Source organism: Lonchura striata, chromosome 3, assembly GCF_050655825.1.
Source record: "Lonchura striata isolate lonStrDom1 chromosome 3, ASM5065582v1, whole genome shotgun sequence".
Taxonomy (NCBI): domain Eukaryota; kingdom Metazoa; phylum Chordata; class Aves; order Passeriformes; family Estrildidae; genus Lonchura; species Lonchura striata.
In genome coordinates, this window is record NC_140705.1 from 56,964,835 (window position 1) to 56,988,755 (window position 23,921).

Genomic DNA, 23,921 nt, shown 5'->3' on the forward strand with positions numbered 1-23,921 from the left:
GGAAAAAGAGACCAACACTTCCTTTCAGATACTTGTAGGGAGCAATAAGGTCTCCCTTAGCCTCCTTTTCTCCAGGCTAAACAAACCCAGCTCCCTCAGCTGCTCCTTGTAAGACTTGTGCTCCAGACCCTTCACCAGTTCTGTTGCCCTTCTCTGGATATGCTGCAGCCCCTCAATGTCTTGTAGTGGGAGGCCCAAAACTGAACATAGGATTTGAAGTGTGGCCTTGCCAGAGCTCAGTACAAGGCCATGATCACTCCCTTGTCCTGCTGGCCACACTATTTGTGCTACAGGCCAGGATTCCTTTGGTCTTTTTGGCCACCTGAGCACATGCTGGCTCGGGTTCAGCCGCTGTTGACCAGCACCCCCAGGTCCTCTTTTAATCAGCAGCTTTCCAGCCACTCTTCCACAAGTCTGCAGCGCTGATGGGACTGTTGTGAGCCAAGTGCAGAACCCAGTCCTTGGCCTTGTTGAGCCTCAGCCCAACAATCCCGCATGCCCAGATCCCTCCGCAGAGCCTTCCTACCCTCCAGCAGATCAACATTCCTTCCCAGCTTAATGTCATCTGCAAACTGACTGAAGGTGCACTCCATCCCCTCATCCAGATCATCAGTAAAGATACTGAACAGGACTAATCCCAGTGCTTAGCCCTGAGGGACACTGCTTGGGACTGGCCCAGGGTCAGCAGCAGTGGCAGCCTGGGTTCTGGCTCCCCGGGGCTGGGCAGGAAGCGTTCCCTGCGTGAGCTCAGCTGGGAATGCCTGTCGAAAACGACAGCACAAATGGCATTTGGTGGAAGATCTGCTGTTCGGTGCTGGTTTATGCAGTGGTGTGGCAGTGCTGTGTGGGGCTCACAGCAGCATGCTGCCCTGAGCCTTGCTGCAGGTCACCCACCCGCCACACTGTCCCATGGGCATTGCCTGGGGCAGGGAATGGCAGCCAGGGCCTGTCCCGCCCCCAGCCAGGAGCAGGCAGCCAAGGGCGCTGGGGCAGCCCCAGCCCTGGCTGTCTCCCTGTGGCTGAGCCAAGGGATGTGGGATGTGGGTCCGGCTCAGCCGGGCAGGGCTGCGGCAGCTGGGATGTGGCTGGGGCAGGGGTCATGGCCCCAGGAGCTGACATGGGGACAGCCTTGTGGCCCAGGCTCTCAGTTTGGCTTCCTGATCGGGTTTGCCTGTGGGCAGAGCCTGTTGTAGGATACATTTTTATAGGAGCCTTTGAGCCTGGGTGTTTCTTAAAGTTGTTTGGGGCAAATAGAGGAAGTTTGTCCTGGAAGGGAGAGCTCCAGGTCTGGATTGCAGACTGTAGTGCAGGGCTGTGGGTTATGTTAACATGAGTGTCATGACTGAGCATTTGAAGAGGTCAGTGCAGACCCAGCTTTGTTATCATAACCAAAGTGGCCATATGGACCCTGATGAGAAGGTGTGTGTTGCACCACTAATTTAGTTTTTATGTAAAGACTTGTTTTTTGAAGTGCCTTTGTTCAGCCACAAAACTCATTTAAATGTCGACTTCAGAAACCACGTTTTTTATTTTAATTTCCTCACATCAGAACATTTTGATATGCTGGAAGATTTTGCTTGCTAGAGAATGTGTTGCTGAAGTAGCTGTAAAAGGTAGAGCAGGAGACAGGAAGAGAGAAGAGGGGCAGGCTAAGCCCAGAGTCCACCAAGGCTGCTTGGAGGCCCTGCAGTCCTGTCAGGGACTGGGGGCTGGCTGGAGGTGTTAAGAGGAGAAAAGAAGGTAAGGGCATAAGTACTATATCTAATCCACTGTTCCTCCAGAAGCTGGCCATTTATTCTTGTCCCATCACTCTCATGCAAGTGCAGTGGTAGGTAACACAAGATTCAAGGAAGTACAGGAGCTGATTACTTTTCTGGTTGTATCTTCATAACATTTAGAGTACTACTTGACCTGCAAAGATTTCTGCAAAGACTCCTGTAGGTAAGAAAAAAAAGGATTAAATTTGCTTGATAATAGTTTCTTTGCAGCAGTGTAAGCTGGTCTTGACTTCTGCTGTGTTAATGGTGCCTTAAAGAAAACTATCAGCACGCTAATGGCAGCTTTGAAAACACAAACTTACCCTGCTTCATCCTATTCATATCCAAAGAGATGTACATTTCCAATCCTAATGATCCATTTAACTGCCAAGACTAAACACAAGAAAAAAAATCATATGCAATTTAAAAGGAAGAAACATGTTAATGTAGCACTGAGGCTGTGTGATTGAGGACAATCAAGCAACTGGAAGACAGATCTTTAAAACTGAGATTAGTTTTCATTTGACTCTTAGAGAATTTTATTATTCCTGTTTCCCAGATAAATATTTACATTGCTTTAATTCTGAAGCACAGTCTGGAGTGCTCAAAGGTTAATGAACAAAGCTTCAGCACTAAGGGCTAGCTAAGCATTTCCTCCATGTCAGAGATGGAAACAATCACTTTATGACACACATGCTTGATGGTAAGATACTACTGGAAGGTCGTTGGAATGGTTCATCTCTTTAAGCTGTCCTTAACGGTAGGACCACCTCCATTTACTGTTTGCAATTCCTGTTTCCGAGGAGTGGAGCTCCTCATTCTCTTCAGAAGCAAACTTCCTTGTGAATTGTGAACTTCTGCAGGATAGCAAGCTTGTAGTGTACAAATGAATTTGGTGTTCAGTTGGCATGTTTCTTTTGGGTGCAAGACAGCCTTGCATGTAAAACAGCCAGATGCAGAGTGCACTGACCTGGGCTCCTGGATCCAGTGCACTCATAAGCAGCCGGGATCACTGTGTACTTGGCCACTTCAGTCCCTTGTGCCTGTTGCTCGGACTGCTGGTGTCTTATTCCCATGGAGTTTTTTCTGCATTAAATCTTCTGTTTCCCAGGGATTTGTGAGAACTTGTCTGTTCTTGGGGCATGTTTTGAGGGAGAAGGGAAGAAGATATTGTGGGAAAGCATCAAATAACTGAATTTGCTTTAGGGCTGAAATCAAAAGGCTATAATAATCAAAAGGTGGAAGAGAACTAGCCCACAAGAAAGCAGCAGTGAGGGTTTTGCCTATAGCTCCAAATTGGCCAGGGTGACTGGGAAGGGAGCACTGAATACAAAGTGGACTGACTACTTATGTGAGTGAGAGCTTATTTGGAGCAGTGCATGAGTAAAGGCCAAAGCTGTCTTGCTATAAAACAAAATGTTACAAGAAGGCCAGAATAATTTCCCATGAATAAAAATGTTAAGACAGGTACTGTTGCCTTAGCTAGTAGGGCAATATGAAGATATTTTGATGTAAAAATTTGGCCCAGGGTTCTTCTCACCTAAGCCAGATTGAATGTATAGATAACATAAGCCACCAAGCTGCTTTTACTGAGAGACTGGTAATTTTTAACTGCAGCTTGTTTCTCTGTACATTTGGAATCTTGTTGATTGGAAGCTCAACCAGCAATTATTTCTCATTTGGCTCTATCTGAAGTGTTTCAGGGCTTCATGTGAATATTCCCTATTTGAGTGCATAAATGGATTTTCAGTTATAACAAGTAGTTATTTTTTCTTTGTGTGTACTTTCTGTTTGTTAAAAACAACATCATGAGGGAACTTAAAAATTAACCTGCATTCCTTAGTGTATTTTCATAAGTAGTTACCCAGATCTGCAGCAGAAACCACAGTAGGAAATGAGTTCTGGTTTGTGTAGAAACAAGGTGAAACTGATGTCCTAATTTTTCTAATTAACTGCATAATTGTTTAATCCCTTTGGAAAATGCTGGTGTAAATTTGTGTACTCTGGTTTTGAATATTTTTGTTTTACAAAGTATCCTATGCCTTGGCTTGTCTTTATTCCGTGGTAGATGCCAAAGGCTTTATATGAAGCATCTTCAGCATTTTTAAAGTGGAATAAATATAGAAGTACTCTTAGCACAGTGATCTCCTTCTTGCAGCTGAAGGTAATGGGGATTTTAAACACAGGGATATTGAGTATGTTTGATTTCAGTGATTGGCAGTGGATTCTGCTACCTTCTTTTAACTCTATTCCATAGGCCAGCTAGAAAGCTTGTGTTGGCCTCTTTTCTGGTCACACAATCCTACCTGGTTCCCTGTATTTTGCTGTGCTGAAATGACCAGGCAAGGATTGCTACGCTCATTCCATATTCAGTGGATTTTACACTGTGAACTCTTGTTATGGAAGGCGGCACTGTTTATTATGAATGTAGGATTTATTAGTGTCCTGACTTCTGTGCTTGGCACTGTGCGTGCAGAACTGAACCATTTGTGCTTTATCTAAGGTGGGAGGAATATGGGTACAGTGTCTTTTACACATATCTTCTACAAGCTGTGAAGATGCATTTGAGGGGGTTGTTCCATCTTCTGTCTTCCAAACCATCTGGGTTTGGAAGGATTTGAGAAGGATTAAAAGTAGATATTTGGCAGCTTTGGGCAGTAATGAGAAAGTGGGGTCCTCAAACAGTGTCCAAATGTAGCTTCTTTAAAACATCTCAACCTTTATTTTCTTCTTTATCTTCAGAAAACAGTTCTCACTCCTTCAATCCTGTATGTTGTCTTTGAACCAGCAGATAGGGACGTCATAAATGGCCAAGCTTTCTAAGCCCTCTACCAGAGGAGTCAGACATTTCCCAAGTTGTCACTTTGACAGTGAAGTTCAGAAAACAGGGGCATGCTGGGGTGGAAAGTGTTTGCTGCACTGGAAGAATTTCTCATGTTTAGACGTGCTCATTGTGGAGACATTCTGAAAGTGGTGAGGTGAACTTTTAACTCTGTTTGCATTGGCCATTTGAATGATTAAGAGGACTGGCCCCAAGTGAAGGTCAGTGGGAAGGAGCTGATGATACCACTTTGTGCTGACTGGTAGGTCCCTGTGCCAGCCACTGCCTTCTCTGAGCTAAGTTTCAAATGCTTTGATTTGGTTTTCTGAAGCAAAGCTTGCCTGTGGAGGCTGCATATGTGTGCAGCCCAGCTCTGCTTAATAGGAACAAAAAGTCTATCCAGGAGCTTGAATTCAGGCCAATTACTGCATGAGAAAACTCTCATTCTCCTCCTGTATTTTCACATGCTCACTCATCCTGACCAGCTCTTGGAAAAGAACTGGTGTTTCTTTAGAATTTGAGGGTGTCAGTCAGCTCATCCAAACTTTATCATTTGAAACTGGGTATTCTATTATTAGTTGTAGCCTGAAGTGATTTTCAGAATCCACCTGTCATTTTGATTATGCTTACTCTTTATTTGTTTTGTTTCCTTGTTCATTGATATGAGAAAATATTAAAGAAATGTGCATCCCTTGCAGCTTGTGACTAATGTGGTATGCTAGCATGTTTTAGAATGCCTGAAAAGAGTTTTAAAGGAATCTGGTAATGTAGGTTGGACAGAGTGATTACATGCAACCATGACTATGCATGGGAGCCCTCTACAGCTCAGGCTTTTGATTTGAGAGGAGGGAAAAGAGAGTTTAGAGCTACCTGAACACAGATTTACCACTACCAGTTTTAAACAGTTCCTCCATTGCAGAAAGTCTTCTGAAATGGTGCTACAAGGTATTTAAAAGCTGAGTAGGTGTACTTTTTTTTTTTTTTTAATGGACATAAACACTATTTCTAAGCTCAGGACAGCTTGCTGAACTCATTCAAATACAAATTCTGAATGCTGCTTCTCTGGCCTGTATGAGTTTGGACTGTAACTAGATCAAGGTTGGCTGCATTTTAAAGGAATTAAGTTTATTTATTTCCATTATTAAGATAAAATGACACATTAGAAATGTTTGGCAGAAAAATATGTCTCTGTGTGTCTTCTGCCATGCTCTCATCACTCTAGCTTGAAATTGGCCGGAGAGATCATGATATTGTAACAAAATGATACCTGTAGGATTAAACTGCTTATTTTCACAAAACTTACTGTCTGAATATCTTCACTAAAGCAAAGAAAGCAAAGTTAGCAGTGAATTCTCACAGGTAAGTTGTTATAGCTTCTGTTGTATTCTTGAAAAGGAAAAGGCTTCATTTGGGCACCTGGAAATCAAGACATGAATTACAGGAAACCCACACTTCCTTAACACTGGTGCTTCCCAATCCATGTCATTATTTCTGCTCTGTTTAAGAACAGACAGGAGGAATTCGAACACAGATGTGATACACAGCCTTCTTTTGAGTAGCTCCTTTGTTGGATACTGACAGACTAATCATGGCAGATTTATATTTGTTTGTTTGGTTGGTTTTTGTTTTGTTTTGTTTATGGAAGACTATTCACTCTAAAGTGTATGTTTCATTAAAGAAAATGACCTGCTAGCAACAAGTTCCACACTGATGTGAAACATTGTCAAGCTACCAGTCGTCTGTCCCCTGGATCTCCTCTGTTGATGTGCCATTTCCTTGCTCTTTGGTGTGCCACTGTGTAAAAAGAGCAATCCACAAACAGAACAAAATGATCCACCTGAAAACACACCACCTCACTTCCCCAAACCCTCGTGATCCTGGATCGCTTGGAGTAGCAGCTTTTGTCCACAAGAAATCTTGTGGAAGTCAGCTCTTTTGGGATGCATTGGATGTAGTCTGCACTGAAAACTCCTTTGACAACTGAAATCCTTTAAAGTGGAAAACAACAGAAACATGAGACAGTAGCAGCATGGAGCTTCCTCTCTTATCTTTTTTTTCCCAGGGAGGGAAAGGGAGTGCCTGACTTTGATCTTACTACCTTCCTTCCACCTGATTCTCCGTGTGTGTTCATGCAGTTTCATGTCTGGAGACTTGATTATCGTTTCTGGTGTTCCTGAAATATCTCTCATTTGAGAAAATCTGTAGGTGGAGATAGAAAACCCTGTGAGAATCTGGAGGAGCAAACGTTATAGGAGTCTTCCTCATTAACATGTTTGTGTCCAGCCTGATCTCTGCAAGGGCTTCAAATCTTAAGATTTTGTATACTTAAAAAAAAAATAGTCAGTTAAAAATAACTTTACTGTTCGTTTAACAGAGTATTATACTTCAAATTCAAAGTTCTTTTGAACTGGCTATTCTGTATCATATATAGACTAGCACACAAATGGTACTTTAAGAATGCATAGGAGTGCTTCTGAATTCCTTTTGATGGCAGCAGTTCTGTAACCTGACTGTAAGGTCAGGCTCAACGTTTGCAGAAGGCATGTGATTGCTTATGGCTAACATTTTGTCCCTAGAATGGAAATAGGCTGTTGCAGGTATTTGGTTTATATTGCAGGTGTTTTGTAGATATGGGCCAAATTAAGAAGGAGCTCTACAGAAGGACTTTATTTTGGTTTCCTTGGAATTAGTTCCTCAGCTATGCCCTGTATGGTAATGATGCTATGTTTCTTATATGCACTTCACTGGCACTTGAAACTTGGGGTTTCAGAGTATATGCTAAGTACAGTGGCAGTGAGAACACTGCTCTCCTTTACATCTACCATTTTATCTTAAGTTGCGGTGTTTAACTGCTTGACGTTTTCTTCTCCCGCATTTCCAATCCTATATTTTACTTCAAAGGTGGAGTAATGTGAAAAGAATGCAAAGTTAGCTCTTTGTCTGAGATGTACCAGTGATAAAAAGCTGAACTATGTTTAAGAACTGGAGTAGAAAGGAAGCTCATATTGTATTACTTCCTTTCCTTGGTATCTAGAAGTAGAAAATAATTTTCAACAGAAAAGATTACTACACTATATTGAGTAAATTAATTAAAATCTGTCCAAGTTGAATGTTTGACTTGAGAAAGGTTAGGGTTGTAATTTGGTTTTATGTTTGTTTGGGGTTTTTTGTGTGTGGTTTTTTTGGTCACTGAAATGAACATTTTTCAGTTGCTCAGGGTAACCAGCTGGTAGTACCCATCTTCAGAACTTTTGATGTGGTAGTAAAAGAATTAGTCTTAAAATACAGTGTAACAGATGGAAAAATTTAATTACATTAGTTGTGATTTGCAATATGTGTCTTCTGCTCAAGCATTATGAGCAACATAATCAGACAGCCTTTAAGACAGACTGTCCTTAGTCCTATGTCCTGACCCAACCTTTATCATGGTACATGGGTGAACTTTATCAAGGTCTGAAGGAAAGCACTGTGTCCAGATTTTCTGGACTACGATGATGCTGTATATTGCCTTCAGGATCATAAATAGCAGCAATGAACTTCAGGTACTCCTGTAACAGGAGGATGTAGGTCTTCCATGTAGTTATATGAGAGGTGTACACCATTGGTAAGATTCGTCTGCTGGGAGACAGTCCTCTGTGCTGTAGTGCTTGATGCTCCCTTAGCAGTCTCTTTTTGTTTGCTGCAGATCGATGATTGAGCAATCATAGGATCATTGAATGGGTTGGAAGGGACGTTGGAGACCATCCAGTTCTAACCCCCCTGCTGTGGGCAGGGGCACCATCCATTAGACATTAGACTGAGTTGCTCAAAGTGCCATCCAGCCTAACCTTGAATACTCTAGGAATGGGGCATGATACTATTTCTATGGTAGACATAGAAAGCCAGATGAGAGAAATTCCAACTTGTGAGCCATAGGCCTTGGTTTAAAACAAAACAAAACAAAACAAAAAACTTATAGCTTAGCTTTAAAATATTGCCCAGCAAAAATTATTTTGACCAGATGAAGTCCTCATTCTGGAAGATGTCTGCTCCTGAGTTAGGCATGACTCTTTACATGTTAAATGGCTTTGTATATATGAATTTTAGTTGTTATGTGATGAATGTGTGTGTTTGATAGCAGGGAAGGTGAAGAATGTAGGAAGATAACTAATCTCAAAGTGTTTCCAAGAAGCAAGACAGTTAAAGGAAAGTGAGACTCAGGAATGAGCAAGTGAAGTGTGAATCCAGGTAAGTTCCTTAAATGGTTCCTTGAGGGTGCCAGAGGTTAGAAACTAGCTAGTATTGTCCAGAAGGACAAAACACAGCCTCACCTGATGGCTTGCTCAAGCTATTTTGGCTCCTTGCTGTAAATATATTGTATTGGCTGAGTTCAAGAACTAGAAATTTTGAGGCCATATTACAGAAATCATGAGGCAGTTTAGAAAAACAAAGTTGGCCTTCTCTTTACTCTTAGTTGCTCTTGCCAGCAGCCTTTGAATGATGCCAAAAAACGTATTTAAAATGCTTTGGCTGTTGTTACAAGTCCTTTTGCAAGACAAAGTTACCATTATTAGAACCCTACTGTGATAGGCACTAATCGCAAATGCAAATGAGATTTAGTACTGCCTGAAGAATGTCCAGTGATGGTGATTGCAGTGCACCCAAGTGAGATGGTGTTAAATCCATCCAAAAGCTGGTGGTAGTCTCCAGCTCTCATCTGAGGTGGCTGGCCTCAATATAGGATATTAAAGATGAGCACCATTTTGGACCCTGAAAAGATTCTGGGTGGCTTAACAAGTAATACTTTGTTTGTGAACACAAAGATGGCTTTCTAGAAGGACACTAGCCTTTTATGAGCTTGAAGAGACAGAGGAATCAGCTTACTGGACATCATCTCAAGACTGTATAGTAAAGTTCCCAGTTTGTCTGTTAAGTAAAAAACTGCATTTAAACTTCCAATCACAGTATTTTTCTGATGCACTTTCATGTGTTGTGAGGCCTGAAAGACATGTTTAAGCTTTTAACCTCTCCTCATAGGGATTTTCAGAGATTTGGGCTCAAAACTTTTTAATCCTAAACAAATTTTAGCTCCTGTAGCTAGATGTAGTGCCAAAGCAGGATATGCGTTTTTTCTAGCCACTGTCTGGCCAGGGAGCAGTACACATAGGCATAATATGGGTTCCTTTTGACCCTGTGAGCAAAACAGGATGGAATTTTAAAAAAATGTTAAAACATTTAGCCCTGGAGATGGCTCAGAACAAGGCCCCTACACGATGAGTAAGCAGAGGCTACTGGTAGTGCAAACAGATGGATTTTAGCAGAACAAAACAAGATGTAGCTGTACATACTACCAGTAAGACATCATCTAATGTGGCAAAGCTCGTGCTCTTTGCTGAACCAGGCTTCAGCTCTGTTTGGCTATTTGTTTGGAGCATCTGTCTTTGTTGTGAGGATCAAAGTACTGTCTGGAGGTACATGTGAGGTAAAATGTCTGAGATTGTTTCAGAGTTTATATGACAACAATATTTTTAGTGAAGAGAAGAATGTATTTTGAAATTTGACTTGTTAAGCACTTCTTTTAATAAAAGTTATGCCGTGTTGGTTGTCCTGTTTGGAGTTCAAAGGCTGAAGAGTTAATATTCAATTTCAATCCGAACTCTCCTGATTTACTTGCCACGCATTTTTTATTTTTTAAATTTTTTAATATGCAAGCCACAAGGTTTTTTGGTGTAGAGAAGATGATACTGGCTGTTTTCACATTTTTTGTGTGGCTATTAATGAGCTTGAACATCTCTTAGCATGGTGTCTGGCATGCTCTGAATTTCAAGATCGGAGCCTTGGGAAAGCTACTAGTTTAACCTTGACTCTTTTGATGCCAGCTCTTCTAGGAGGTGATACTGAGCTGAGGTTGCTGAGATTTAGCTTAAAAATTTTGGAACTAGCGGAGAGCTGTTTTGTGTATCTTCATAATAGCTGGCCCTGACAGTTTAACAGAGCTTATTGACCATCTGCTTTGTCTAGTTTGCCACATGGCAGAGTAGCAGCTAAGCCAAAATTCTGGCAGGACAGTGTATTAATTAAACAACTTTCTTGTGAACACTATCGAGGTACTAATTTGATTGATGTTGTACATTTAACTTGAAGAGTTTTGTCCTTTCTCTTGCTTCTGGGTATTGAGCAAAAGGCCATAGGATAGTTGGTGAGGAGGGAGATGTTTTACTGTATGTTGGAGTTCCTGTTTGTCTCCTTGTCCTCTGTCTTCTGTTAACCCACTCTCAACAGATGGGATCCGGAGTATATTACAGTCTTGTTCCCCTGCTGCTACTTCTGACTGCTGTTCTTTGCCTCTCACAAAGCTGGCAAAGCAGCAGCTGTTTCATAATTTTTCTGTTTGAAGGGAGAAACATAGCAATGGGGGGTGGGGGGGGAGGAGACTGAAAGACCAGTCGTCTTGCTTGCATAAGGCTAGGGAGAAATACCATTCTTGTCTCTTTTTAGAGAGCCAGTAACTCCTCTGTGAACAGATTTCCTGTTCTTCAGTGTTTGTGTTCCTGGAAATACAATGCATCTTTCTCCAAGGTGAGAGGAGAAGTTGAGATCTTTAAGCAAATAGCACTGGTTCTTCTGCATGTACCTAGCTGGAGGAACCTGACTGTGGGCTGCTTGTTACTGTGACTAATTCTGCTCAAAGGCACAGCCCCCTGGGAAGGCAGATTTTTAATCCAGACTGTGCTGGTGGCAGAGATGTGTAACATGCTCTCTGAAAGGGATGTGATAAGACTTTGGCAATATCCAACAACTGTCTGTTTGATCAAGGGACATGCTGTAGGTAGCATCTCTGCATCTAGAAGATGAATCCTGTTGAGCTTGTTATAATGAACAGATGGCTTGTTAATATGTTCTGCTGTGCTATGGCAAGCCATGCTTCTTCAAGGCATTGCTAGCTACACTTTCGTTGCAGAAATTTACGTACATTCTCTTCTGATAATTTTCTGTAATGACGGGTAACTGTTCATGCATATGTATATTTCTGGTCTCTTAACATGGTCCTGAAGTGTTAGTTTATATGTATGTGTGCACTGTGTATGTAGTATGCTCTTGGATGGCGTAACATGAAATAGTATTACAATTCAGTGCAACATCAGTCTCAATGAAGCTACTGTTTGGCTCTATTTTTAATATCCCTAAGCTGCTGGAAAGTCTTTGCATATTATGGAAAGAATTCAGGAGAAAACTGAAAGATTGCTGTAATCATTTGGGTTCTGTCTGAAAAGCTGTGTCTAGCTGGCTGCAGCCACAGCTGATAACACACCTGTGTTTTGGCCTCTGGAAACTCAGTGCTAACCAGAAACATTGCTCTGATTGTGTTTGGGACTTCCAGGAGTTGCAAGACTACACCCAGGTAGTCTTGGTGTGTGCGTTGCCCTACAGAACCAGGAAAATATTTAAGAAATGAGATCTTGAGTATGTATGTGAGTTCTCTCCTTTCTGGGAATCTTTGGTATTCCTGATAATTGAAAGTGGCGCCTTCCGGCATTTAAGAAAATGCTGGCACTTGAGAAAATTATATTCATCTTAAAATCTTTTTCTCCTCCTCACATATCTTTTTTTTTTTTTTCCCCTATGTGTTAATTAAGATACTTAAGAGTAATCTTTGACTCTTTTGTTAACTTGGTCATGTGAGGGTTATAGTCCTTCTTCTAGGGTTCCAATCCTGAGAATGAAGGGCTAGGCTTGATACAGCTTTCAAAAAGCAGTATTTTCCAGGAGCTGTAGTTCAGTCATAGGAAACAGTTTAAGCAGTTGTTTTCTTTAGCACATACATGGGAGTGGTACTGCTAAGAAGAAAGGGCGGGGAAAATAGGGGGGAATAAGTTCTCACCCTTCAGCAGCGTGTTGGGAGTGCTCTCTCTTCAGCCCAATTGCAATTTCTCTGTTTTTGCTATTGCCAGTCTGCAAAGTCATCTATTTTAAGGGCCTTCATCAGCCCTGGACTTTCTTTGTTTGCCTACATCATCTTTCTGCTACAGTGATATGTGAGGACTAGCAGCTGTTGCATGAGCATCTGGAATTTTTATGGTTGTGCTGGAAAATATTGCCTGTTTGTGTATCTGAGGAGCAGAGGGACACCTCAGTACTTTGGCCCCATTCTGTTTTGGGCTTGTTAACACTATCATGATAATGTATCCCACTGCAATTTTTCATTATCCAATATGAAAAGGTCTGTCACATGTTTACTGCTGGCAAGAGAGTATGTTGTGGAAGATGATAGGCTCTTTAGCATTTAAAAAGTAAAACTGTAAGTAACTTAGAAGCTTGAGGAATTACTTCGGTTTTCTACTTTTATACAAAGCCAAAACAACAAATATCTTGCCTTACATTGTACGTTTCTCCTTCTGTATGCCTTAAATTACTTCTCAGGCTATGGTTATGGAAGTACAAAGCTTTTATTTCTTAAAAAAATTAATATATGCATATAATCATAAGTTACTTCTTTTGGAATGCCATATGGAAGAAAAACACACTTTTTCTTCAGCCTGTGACAATCTCCAAAAATGCATATGATTAGAGATTGCTGACAATCCCTGACGTTGCATGTTTGCGTCTCTCTGAAAAATGGATGCAAATATTTTCACATATGTTTGACATCTGCTTAGGAAAGATAAATCTTGAAGTGAAGTAGGAGAAGAGAACAAATTTTAGGCTGACCTCAGCAAAGTGACAGTTCAGTTGAAAAAGTGTACTGCTTAGGGATTAAGGGAGCTGAAATGGGAATTCCTGGTGGCACAAGCTTTCTTGGAAGGCCATTAGGATGATACCTATTCTTAAAAGAGTTGTTGCAGATCATCTGCAGGCTCTGCCAAGGGACATTTGCTCAGTCTGCATTTTCAAGATGGCAACACAATTTATAAGGTTTGCTGGCTGTTTAGAGATCAATTCTTTGGCAGTGTGTAAAGGTTAGCTTCTCTTGGGGTAAGTAAATGTGCCCATAGGGGGCTTTATAGTGAAATGGGTGCAAGAATGTGGGAGGAGCTGGGAGTCAGAAGGGTTTGCTGAAAGCTTTTGTTTTACTTGGGCTTTAGATTTCTTCTCTTGCATTTGTGTGCTGGTAGCAAGGACGTGCTCTTGATGTGGAAATAGAGTGTCTCCTTACAACCCATTTTTGGAGACTCTCAGTAAAGTGTGAATGTGTATACTTGAAACCAAATGAATGGCAAGGCATTTTGACAGACTCTTGAGAGTTTTTAAATGGAGGTACTCTAAAATGGTAACTAAAACTTAAATTCCTTTCAAGCATGCTACATTTGGATACAATAAAAGGATTTTGGAAAGAAAGAGAGTGGTTCAAAACTTGCTGGCAATTAGATATTGACTAAAACAAGATAAAAATGACACAGAACCCATAAGCACAGATGTCAGGTTGTGAAATGTGTGAAGGAAGGGCTGTTCTGCATGATGGAAATCCCAGTTAACAAACCAGCTGGGAAGATAACACTTGTGCAAGAAAGAGATCTGAATGATTCCATTGAAAATCACTATTTTGAAAGGAATTAATACAACATTACAATGACATAGAATATAGTCTGAACTTAACACATTCAGCTTCACCTTTCAGCACTTACTTGTTTTCTCTGTCTTGCAGTGATACAAAATCTTCAGATGAGATGTTTATTAAATTGTGAAGTGCTAATGAAATGGAGCTTTCTTTGTGTGTTTTTTTACTGGCTTGGCCTATTTTGTCTGCAGAGAAATGTTGGGCAAAGCTGTTTTTTTTTAACTTAATAGAAGCATCTGCATTGGCATCATGATGACTCTTCCTTGGATACTAGACAAGAATTTCCCAACCAGGAGAGGAAAGCAAAGAGAGGTATTCTGCATATTAAAGAGAAGTGGCCATGTTTCTTTTGTACTGGCAATTGCATCAGTGTCACAATCAAAACCATCTGATTTTTAAGAGCTGTCACAATTTTTGCTGAAATTGTCAAATACATGGAAAAAGATGAGTAAATAAGTATCTGATTCCTAACTTCCATTTCCCAAATAAACTGATGGAAGTATTTAAATTAATAATGGGGCCATGCACCAAGCAGCTCTTGCCAAACTGTGTTTTTTGACCAGGTAGGGATCCCTATAAGCTGCTTCATTCCAAGTCAGAGCCAATTTTGGTTACAGTGTTGGATGCTTTATGGCAGGGGCTCTGAGCAAGTGATTCCTAAACAGCTGCTCATACAAGAACTACTGTGTATGGCCAGACCAGAGTTGGCACTGCAAGTGTGTGACCCCTGACTAGTGTTTCAGTCACCCATTCAAGCAACAGATAAATGCCAAACTAAAAATAGCCAGTCCAGGGCCCGGGATAAGTATATTCAGTCTTAATAGGCTCTTTTGAAACTTGTTAAAACACAGGATACCAAGAAACTGTTTTGATAAAAAGAACTGTAAGTAATGTGTGTGTGTATGTATTTGTTTTACCTTTACAAAATTCCATTTAGCAGTTAATTAGAGGAAAAATTACTCCTGTTGATTCTTTGCAAATTACTTCCTTAGCCTCCATATAATAATGAATAAATAAATTTTAAAAAAACTGAGAGGGAAAAAATCTTGAACAGAAGTGGGGAAAAGAAAAGCAAAAGGAACTGTTACTTAAAGTAAGAGGATCTGTTATTTATCTTTCTTGGCCAAGGCACCTGCATAAGCCTCCAATGCTGTTCATGGAGTTGCAGGCTGCATCCAACACTGTATGAGTTACCTCCCTGCTGCTGATGGGAGAATGCAGCCAGTGAAATGTGGCAGGCAGCCCAGGCATCTAAATAGAGGCATGGCCTTCTGAAAGGGCACAGAAAGCCTTCCTTCCAGCAAGAAAACTTAATGGGTGTGCTGGTGGCCAACAGTAGGCAGTGTGTCTGCTAGGCAAGCGTGGCCTCAGCTGAGTTGGTAGAGTTCAAAGTGCAATAAAACTTAGTTTTTCCCCTAACACATTATTCTTTCAATAGCAGCTTTGTGGCCCTACTAGCAAGCAGGTTGGAGAACTGTGGAAAGAGAGGAACTAAGATTTCGTCTCCTGCAGAGGTACTCTAGAGTATTTGACTGAGGTCACCATGTTACCATTTTCATATGCTCTGTATAAACACAAAGGCAATTCTGACAGTAGTGGTCACATTGGTGCAGAAATGTATAGTGAATTTTAATGTCTAGTTTGCCTGTACTGATTAAAGAGAGCCCCTGATCTCTGCCTCAAAATCCCACTGCCACCATTTCTGGGTGTACGTAGGCCTGAATCTACATTGAAACAGCTTGCAGAAATTATGATGCTTGATCTGTTGAAAGCTGCTAATATTATAAAGCTCTACCTTCAAGCTGATATATCAATTGTTTTTCAACTACTTGCTCTATTGTTGTTTGGGAAGTGGTACCATGTTTTATTTGAAGCTTTGTGTTTGCATAACTGTGTGGCACTGAGGCAGTTTAGGTATGATGGGTAGCATCTGTCTGTGATGCAGTGGAACACAGTAGCAGGGGAGTGGTCCAGATTTTACACTGTTCTAATTTGGAAAACCCAGAGTTGCATAGCTTCTATATATTGAGTTGTTCTCAGAAACTGGCCCTGCCTCTCCTTCCCTGAGTAACTTGAGTAAGGATTTTGGCAGTGCTTGTACCTGTCTCACCGTGCTTTAGCTTAACTTCTCCTACCCCTCCTTCAGCTGACTTTTTGACACAGTTGGCTGTCTTATTTTAAATCTCACTCCCTATACAGGTTAAAATGTTATACTAACCATGTTATGATTTAGGACCTAACCGCTGACTTAAATTTAGTGCCTGTAACTGAAAGGAGTCTGGTGGGAATCATGGTGTGTTGCCATCATCTTTCTGCCCTCTAACCTTCTAATTGAAGGAAAGGCAAAACTGCAGTGGCATCTGCAAAGACAGCAGCTGACTCTGTGTTGAATGTCAGTGCAGGAAGGCTTGTGTTCTGGGGGAGGGTAAAGATATTCATGGAGGCTGGGTGGGGAGACTTGTACTCTGGATGTGGATGTCCTTTCCCTGTCCTCTTTCACAAAGGCTTGCCCATAAAGAGAGCTTTCACAGGAATTGCATTGAGGGATTGATGTTCATATCTCTGCCCAAAACCCTGATCTCTCCTTGCTGATAGAGGGACCCCACCTGGAATAAGGGCACAAGAGACTTGTTTCCTTTTGTATCACCTAAGTGCCAGGATTGTGCTGTTTCCATTTTTGTGTACTTGTGTACAATTTTACAGTAAAATTTTGGAGGGCATTTGCTGACTCTTTGAATGGAACTTGTAATTGGAATAGCATCTGTCTGTTTCCTCTGCTCTACTATCACTTGAGAGCCAAGAGGAGAGGCTGATCTATGATAGTGCCAGCTTGAGACAAACAATGGCTTACAGTGACTGAGGCAAGAGAAAGAGCCCGCTTGGGTAATGAGATGGAAGAATTTGGCTTGAGTGGATGAGCCTCCCCTGATTATTAAAAATCTTAGTTGTTAATTGCTTTAATGATGTTCACAGCAACAGTGTAAGTTTTTTGTGTGTACTGTATATCCATTGCTATGTTAATTTATTTTTCACTTCCACTTGAAGTCTGAAGTTGCAGCTGTACCTAACTGCTGGCATATACATGGACATTAAGATGCCTTTATCCTTTATATAAGGGATTCCCAGAAATTTTCAAATATCTTACACCATGTTTTTTATTTGTAATTTTTTCTAAGTAAGGAAGATTGAGCTGTTCTTGACTATTGTTAAGTAACATTAACATACAGGATTAGTGTTCCAGTTTGCTTAGGGTGATATCCTTATATAGGGTTTGTCTTGCTTGAGATCACTCTGATCTGAATTCCTTCCTCCTTCTCATTACCCAAACTCAAACAAATCTGTGACCATCATGACTTACTCTTTCTAGGCAACTTGGAAAAGTACTGATTGACAAGTCATGTCAAGTAACATATTTCACAGAGGCAGCATGTCCCTGTTGTTTGACTCTAAATCTCTAAATTTGCCATATTGTAGACTGATTAAACCAGAACTATGTCCCTCTTTTTTCTGTAAGGAACATACTGCTTAAACTGGTCTCCTAACAGTATGACAGGAAAAGATGATGATGATGGTTATGGAGGAGGCCAAGAATTCCTAACAGTGCTCTTTCAGGGAAGGCTGACTAGGCTGTGGGATAGGCATGCTTTTTCAATTATCCCAGGAGTATGGTGGTATCCTTTTAACATATAATCCTATGCTTTTTCTTATAGTGTGTTTCTGGCTGGGAGCAACACACACCTAACATGAATACTGACCTGGATCTGGGATGCACTTAGGTTGTGTTTTAGATCTTGAAGCTTGAGAGTGCTCCTTGTGGGTTCAGACATGAATTTCCAACAGATTTCCTAGTCAAGATTTCCTTGTAGTATTATGTGTACTTCCCAATATAAGCTTGAGGCTCTTTCCCACTTATCTACTAACAAACATAGGGTAAGTTGGCAGATGCAGATGGGACTTTTACAAGCAGTTTCTTTCTTCTCTGAGCCAGGTGGTTGTGGGTAAGCTTTGGTCTGGAAATCTAATTGCTGTGTTAATAAACTATGGCACTTGAATATAAATGCTCTGCCAACAGGGTTTGTTCTCTTGGTCTGAAAGCTGCCCTAATGCAGCTATGTTTTCTGGACCATGCAGTTTGTGCACACTGAGCAAGCTGTGGTCCAGCAGTGCCTGCCTGTGTAAACATTATTACTGTGTGTTTGTCTGTCCATCTTTCTCACCTATTCTGCAGCTTTGTTTCATCCTCTATATTGCTAGACTGCAAATTCCTAAGTAAGCTCCCCTTCTGCTTCACAGCAAGGTTTGTAGTCCTCCATGCAGAGCTCTGTAAGCATTGTTCTTGGCATTACTCTTGATTTAACAACTGGCAAACACACTTAAAATGTTCAAGTCGTCCAAATTGAAATAATCTGAGTTGAGGAGGTTCACAGTATGTGCCTGCCTCAGCTGGAATATCTTGAAAAGCTTTTTAGGTAAGATTTCAGTTATTTCTGATGTTGAGATTAAAATAAGGAAGAAAAAAAAAAAAGTGGTTTTCCACATTGCTTGAGGACTTTCAACAGCTAAGTTAAAACTCTGGTATGTGTGATCTTGGAAATTTTGGAGGGACCAGATTTGCTGTGCGTCGGAGATGCCTGTGGCCAGTTTATGAAAGTGTTCTCAGTTTAATCAGGCAACTCCCCTTCTCTTACACTTGTTCTTGTCATGTGCCTGAACTTGTTAAAGTTTGGCAATAAGCTCAAAGATTGGCATATGTGAACAAGCTTGCTCTGTGGGTAACTAGAAGGGGCTGGGCTCTTGTAGTTTCATCTTGGCAGGGAGCCCTCATCACGGCGCCTGGGAGCCGAATTGCTCCTTTTTCTGCTTCCAGCAGTGCCTTATCTGGCCCTCACTTGCAGAGAAGGGGTCCAAAGGATGGATGTAGAAGCAAATACCCAATCCTATCTTTATAGGAGAAGAGATAGGATTTTGCAGGAAACAAGATGTTAAAGTAAAAACTGAGGAACACATTTTTAACAACAGGAGCAGAGGGCAATGTGTACTGTAATAAAAGTTAGACTTGTTCTCCAGACCAAGAGCTGTATGTAGGGCTCAGAAGACCTTTCTGTGCTTTACCAGCAACTTCAGGGGCCCTTGTGTTTGCAAACTGTTACCTCCCTCTAGTGGTGTGTGCACAAGGCTATGGACTGCTAGCGCCTGGGTGAGGGTATGTCAGATCTGGACCATATAGATAAAACACCGTGTCCTTGACTTTCATCCAACCTTTCATACCATGTTATATCGATGTAGATGCATTTGGTGCACCAGTGAGATACTGGGCAGCTTGCATAAGCCATTCTGTTGACAGATGTGCACTTTGTGGCTCTCCTTTTTTGTGTGTTTAACTGGATCCACACGATGTCAGACGTGAGGACAGGCTCAGCACAGAGAAGGTTTCTGTTAAAGAACTACACTGCCACAGATAAATTATGATTATTCAAAAACAATAGGATTATTGACTCAAAATAAGTGAAGAAATCTGGTAACTTTGCCTTGAATGTCTCTGCACTTTTATTCAATAAACAAGAATGAGAGGAAGACAGACTTGCTGTTGGTAGAAGAGGCTGCTGCTCTGGTTAGAACAGATTGGGCACAACACGGGTTTTTCTACCTCTTAGCTGGAGCCAGGACTGAATGGCATGTGCTCAGAAGTGTGAGGCCTTGCTGTGTATTGCCTTTGAGATTTCACCAGTGAGTGGTTGATAATGAGGTAAGTGCCTGATGGGGGAGAAAATAATATGTAACTGCATGCAAAAGATTGTATTGTATTGGGTGCAGCATCCTAAATGTGCTCACTGATTATCAGCAGTACAAACTAATATTCACTGTTGCATGAACTGCCTTACCTGAACCAAAAAAAATGAGAGCTAATTTTTTTTTTCTTGTCTAACATTAGATTATATGTCTGCTATGGCATTACTGCTCTTAATATTTTAGGATTGGAGAAAACATACTGTCATTTAGTAATTGGGTTTTACCACTGAGGATTCTTGTTCTTACCGCAAATTTCATGAACACTGGCACTTTTGAGTACCTTCCTGCTGTCTTCAGCATTCTTTCCTAATCTTCTTTTCCTCATATCAATCAATAGACAGAGCAGTCTTTTTGTCTTGCAAATAACTTTATTTTAGCTGTGTATTTTGACTCTGCACTTAACTAGGATTGGCTTTAAATAAAGAAGAGCTTTCTTTAATTCTGGATTAATAATTTTTGACCACTTAAACTATTTTTTTTTTTGTTTTAACTTTTATCCACTTTTCCCCTCATGCATAAGTCCCCCCAAAACAACTGAATGCTTTGAAACAAGAAACACATTAGTTTTTCTTCTGTGTTTTCTAAGAATTACTATTTGGTCATATTCCATTTACCTGGACTAAATGCAATCCATTCACAAACCCACTAGGTTATATATGCAACCAATGATTTCTAATCCTGGTAATTTATGGGGTTTTTTGTTTATCATTCTGAGACTTGCACCCGTCTTGCAGTGTCATCCATGTCTGCAGATGAACTGGTTTAGAGCTGTTCTAAAACAATTAAATATTTTCATATATTAAATGGATATTTCCAGAAAAACTGGTCCTATATTCTAGTTTGATTTTGATCACTTACTGGCAATCTTCCAGGACTCCGAGAAAAAGTCCTGATTTATACAATCTGAAACTTTCATATGTCTGAATTGTAAGGTCATCTTTCTTTCCTTTTCCTTCATTTTTCTCTTGTTATCCTTTCCTGCTGTTTCCAAACTCACAATACAAATGATGATTTTAACTTTTCTTGCTGTGTTTAACTTCTCCTTTCTTTCTCAGATTTAAAATACAAAGTAAAAATCAAGCAAGCTTATTTAATTATTTCCCAGCATCGCAAATGTGATTATGCACAGTGAATGACATTTGAAGGTGTGGGATAATAGGTTAATTTACCAGTTGGATTTATAGTGGGAAGTTATCCATAGGGCAACCATTATCCTTTAAATTTTAAAGCCTCCAATAAATATTTAATTAGTAGATACTTGGAATTATGTCAGACCTGCTTTAGCTGTACTGGAGCTTTTGCTGTATTGGAGGTGCTGCCCTCAGGGTCAGCAGACTGGAGTGTGCCAGTGTTCTTCAAGATGCTCCTGCAAAATCCAGCCCTTTGACTTAAGCTGTTGTGGGAGCTGGTTTTGAAGACCTTTTTCTGGTCTCACTAATGGTTGTTCACCTGTGTGTTTCATTCACCACTGCCAGCTGGAGAGCCTGTAATGTCTTAAACTGCTACAGCTATTTACTACTTAATGTGTGTCTGTGCCCAAGGTCTTTTGCCAGTAGCCTGCAAAGAATTCATGCAATCAAAAGAGTAATGGGGTTGTCTTTCAATGCAAGGTTGAACTGAAGTTTTATTCAATATCATGGAAGCCATCTTTGATATTTTCTGACTTCTGAATGATTAAGCACAAATCAGCTCATGTCCTGCCTACATTATCAATGCAGACTGCAGAGGGTGCTTGATAGTGTCCATCCTCCTCTCCCCCAAGAGTTTCAGTTGATTGATGTTTGCACCCAGAACCCCCACACCCCTATTTTAGCTTTTCTGGAGGCTGTTCCCTGTCAGATGCCGGTAATGGTTTCTTGCCCCCCCCCCTCCCCCCCGCATCTGCTATATGCATCACTTCATCTCCCTCTTACTGAAACAGAACTGGTGACAGTGTTTGTTTTTTTGCACAGCCTCATGACAGTAACAAGACCCTTAAAATACCATCCTTTGGCTATGCACAGACCCTTTCAGGCTTGGCCCAGCCCAGTCTGTATCTAGCTGCTGAATTGTAATTGGAGAAACCAGACTAATCTCACTAATAAAATCTGTCAAACAGAAGTTATGGCTTTGTCTTTCCTCCCTCTGTCATTACAGCTGTTATGGAGTGGTCAGGCTCCTGACATAAGGGCATGTTTTTCTTGCCTTACATAAAACTCTTCAGATCGTGCAGGTGCAGTAGTTCAGATGAAGAAAAGCTGTTTTGATTGTTTATTCATTCAACCAAAAATAAAAACAAGAGTTACCTTTTTGGGCTTCTCCCTTCCCCTTTATGTTATGTATCAGCATTCAAATCTTCTGTGAAGAAGATACACATGATATTTTACAGAAGATGTAACTAAATTGAATGCCATTGTTATTGCCAATTATAGTTCTTTGTTTCAGAAACATTTGTAATTAATTTAATGTTATCACTTTTTGTGATGTACAGGAGCTCTGTTACCTCTTATACTGAAATTTCAGTGAACTGCGGGCACAGTTGCCCTCTAAATTGATGGCACTGTGAACCTTGAAGATGTAGGAGAAAGTTGATTTGAAGAAGAAGGAAGAAGCAAGGATTTCTTCCATTTAACTGGTACAATTCAGAGTAAAACTAACCTTTCAGAGCACTCAACTTCAATGAAGTATGATCACAAAAAAGCATTATATACCTTCTAGGCTATTTTCCCTCACTGCTGCTTTTCAATGTTGTTTCAGTTTGCTAGAATAGCACTCCAAAGGACAGAGTTCAAAATGTGTATCTGACAAAATATTCAATGTGCTGAACAGCACTTCTGAATACAAACATGTGCACAATTGCTATTTACACAGTTCAGTGGATGTGTAGTTTGATAAGTTTACAATATTAGCAGTAACTCCAGGCACCCTGTCTTAACAGTATTAAGGCTGAGCTGCTTAGATAAAATGTTCAGGAGGTTTACTAACCATGTGGGGAATTTCTGGTTCTTGGTGTGATATGCGAATTAGCATAGAGTTGGGATTATAAACTACTAAGTAACTGTACCACTGTTATGGATTATTCTTTATCCTTTCCAATTCTGATGGCTTTTACTGAATACATAGCCTATGGAAGACTTATCTTCGTCTTGTTTAAACTGCTAGTGAATTTGTTGCATTGGTTAGAAACTCCCATATTGCCAGATTGTGTTACAGTAATTGGTATCTTTACTTCATCTCAGCAAATGTCCACCCTTCCTTTGACCGGGTTGATTGGGCAAAGGGTGTGCCTTATGTATTTTTGTTCATTGGGTATAACTGCCTGCATAACTGCACTACAGTGTCCCTGCACACTTTCCTTCAGACATGGGGAATGGAGGACTTAATCATCCAAATTCTGTCCTTCCTCCTCAGACTCAAAAAGATGTTGAACAGTTGGCATTTTAGCCGGAGTTTGATACAACTTGTTTGCTACTTTGGTACTTAACTTCACTTAGGGTAACTTGAACTAACTTATCTTCATTGCTAATGTTTGGGCTATCTTTTACCCAGTCGAAGAATAATTTTGGTATTACCTGGGGCAGTTGCTATTGGAGCTGTTAAATTATTTCACAATTGTTGAAACTTCTGCAACTTGCTAGAATCAGTGCATTTTTGTTAAAATGCTTCTTTAAAGGATCTTGAGAAGTGTTGGTGGGGTACAAGAAGGCAGCAGCTGCTGCTGTGATCTTTTTGCTTCATCCTGACTCTTAAATCCATCCTCCCCTTTGGAGGCCTTCAGGTCCCTGTTTTCAGTAGGTAGGTGCCAAAGTGATGCCACATCAGCGAGTCAATTGATGGCAGGGTACTTGTAGGAGAGGAGAGTCTTGTAGTGCCCATGTGTTGGCTCAGGTGGAAGAGAGGCAACAGAGGAGCTGTGTGCCATGGCACTGAGGCTGCTGTCAAGGCTGGACTTGGTGGCTGAGACCAGAGTTTCATATGTGCAGCAGGGAACTGCATAACAATTTTTATGAGAAATGTATAAAATGGCCAGCAGAATATT

At 40.8% G+C, this 23,921-nt stretch overlaps 1 protein-coding gene across 2 annotated transcripts in view; it reads left to right on the forward strand.

Annotated features, from left to right (window-relative positions):
- PPP1R14C (protein phosphatase 1 regulatory inhibitor subunit 14C) overlaps positions 1 to 23,921 on the forward strand; it is a 51,537-nt gene that overhangs the window by 14,994 nt on the left and 12,622 nt on the right. The gene's annotated exons all lie outside the window — the stretch shown is intronic.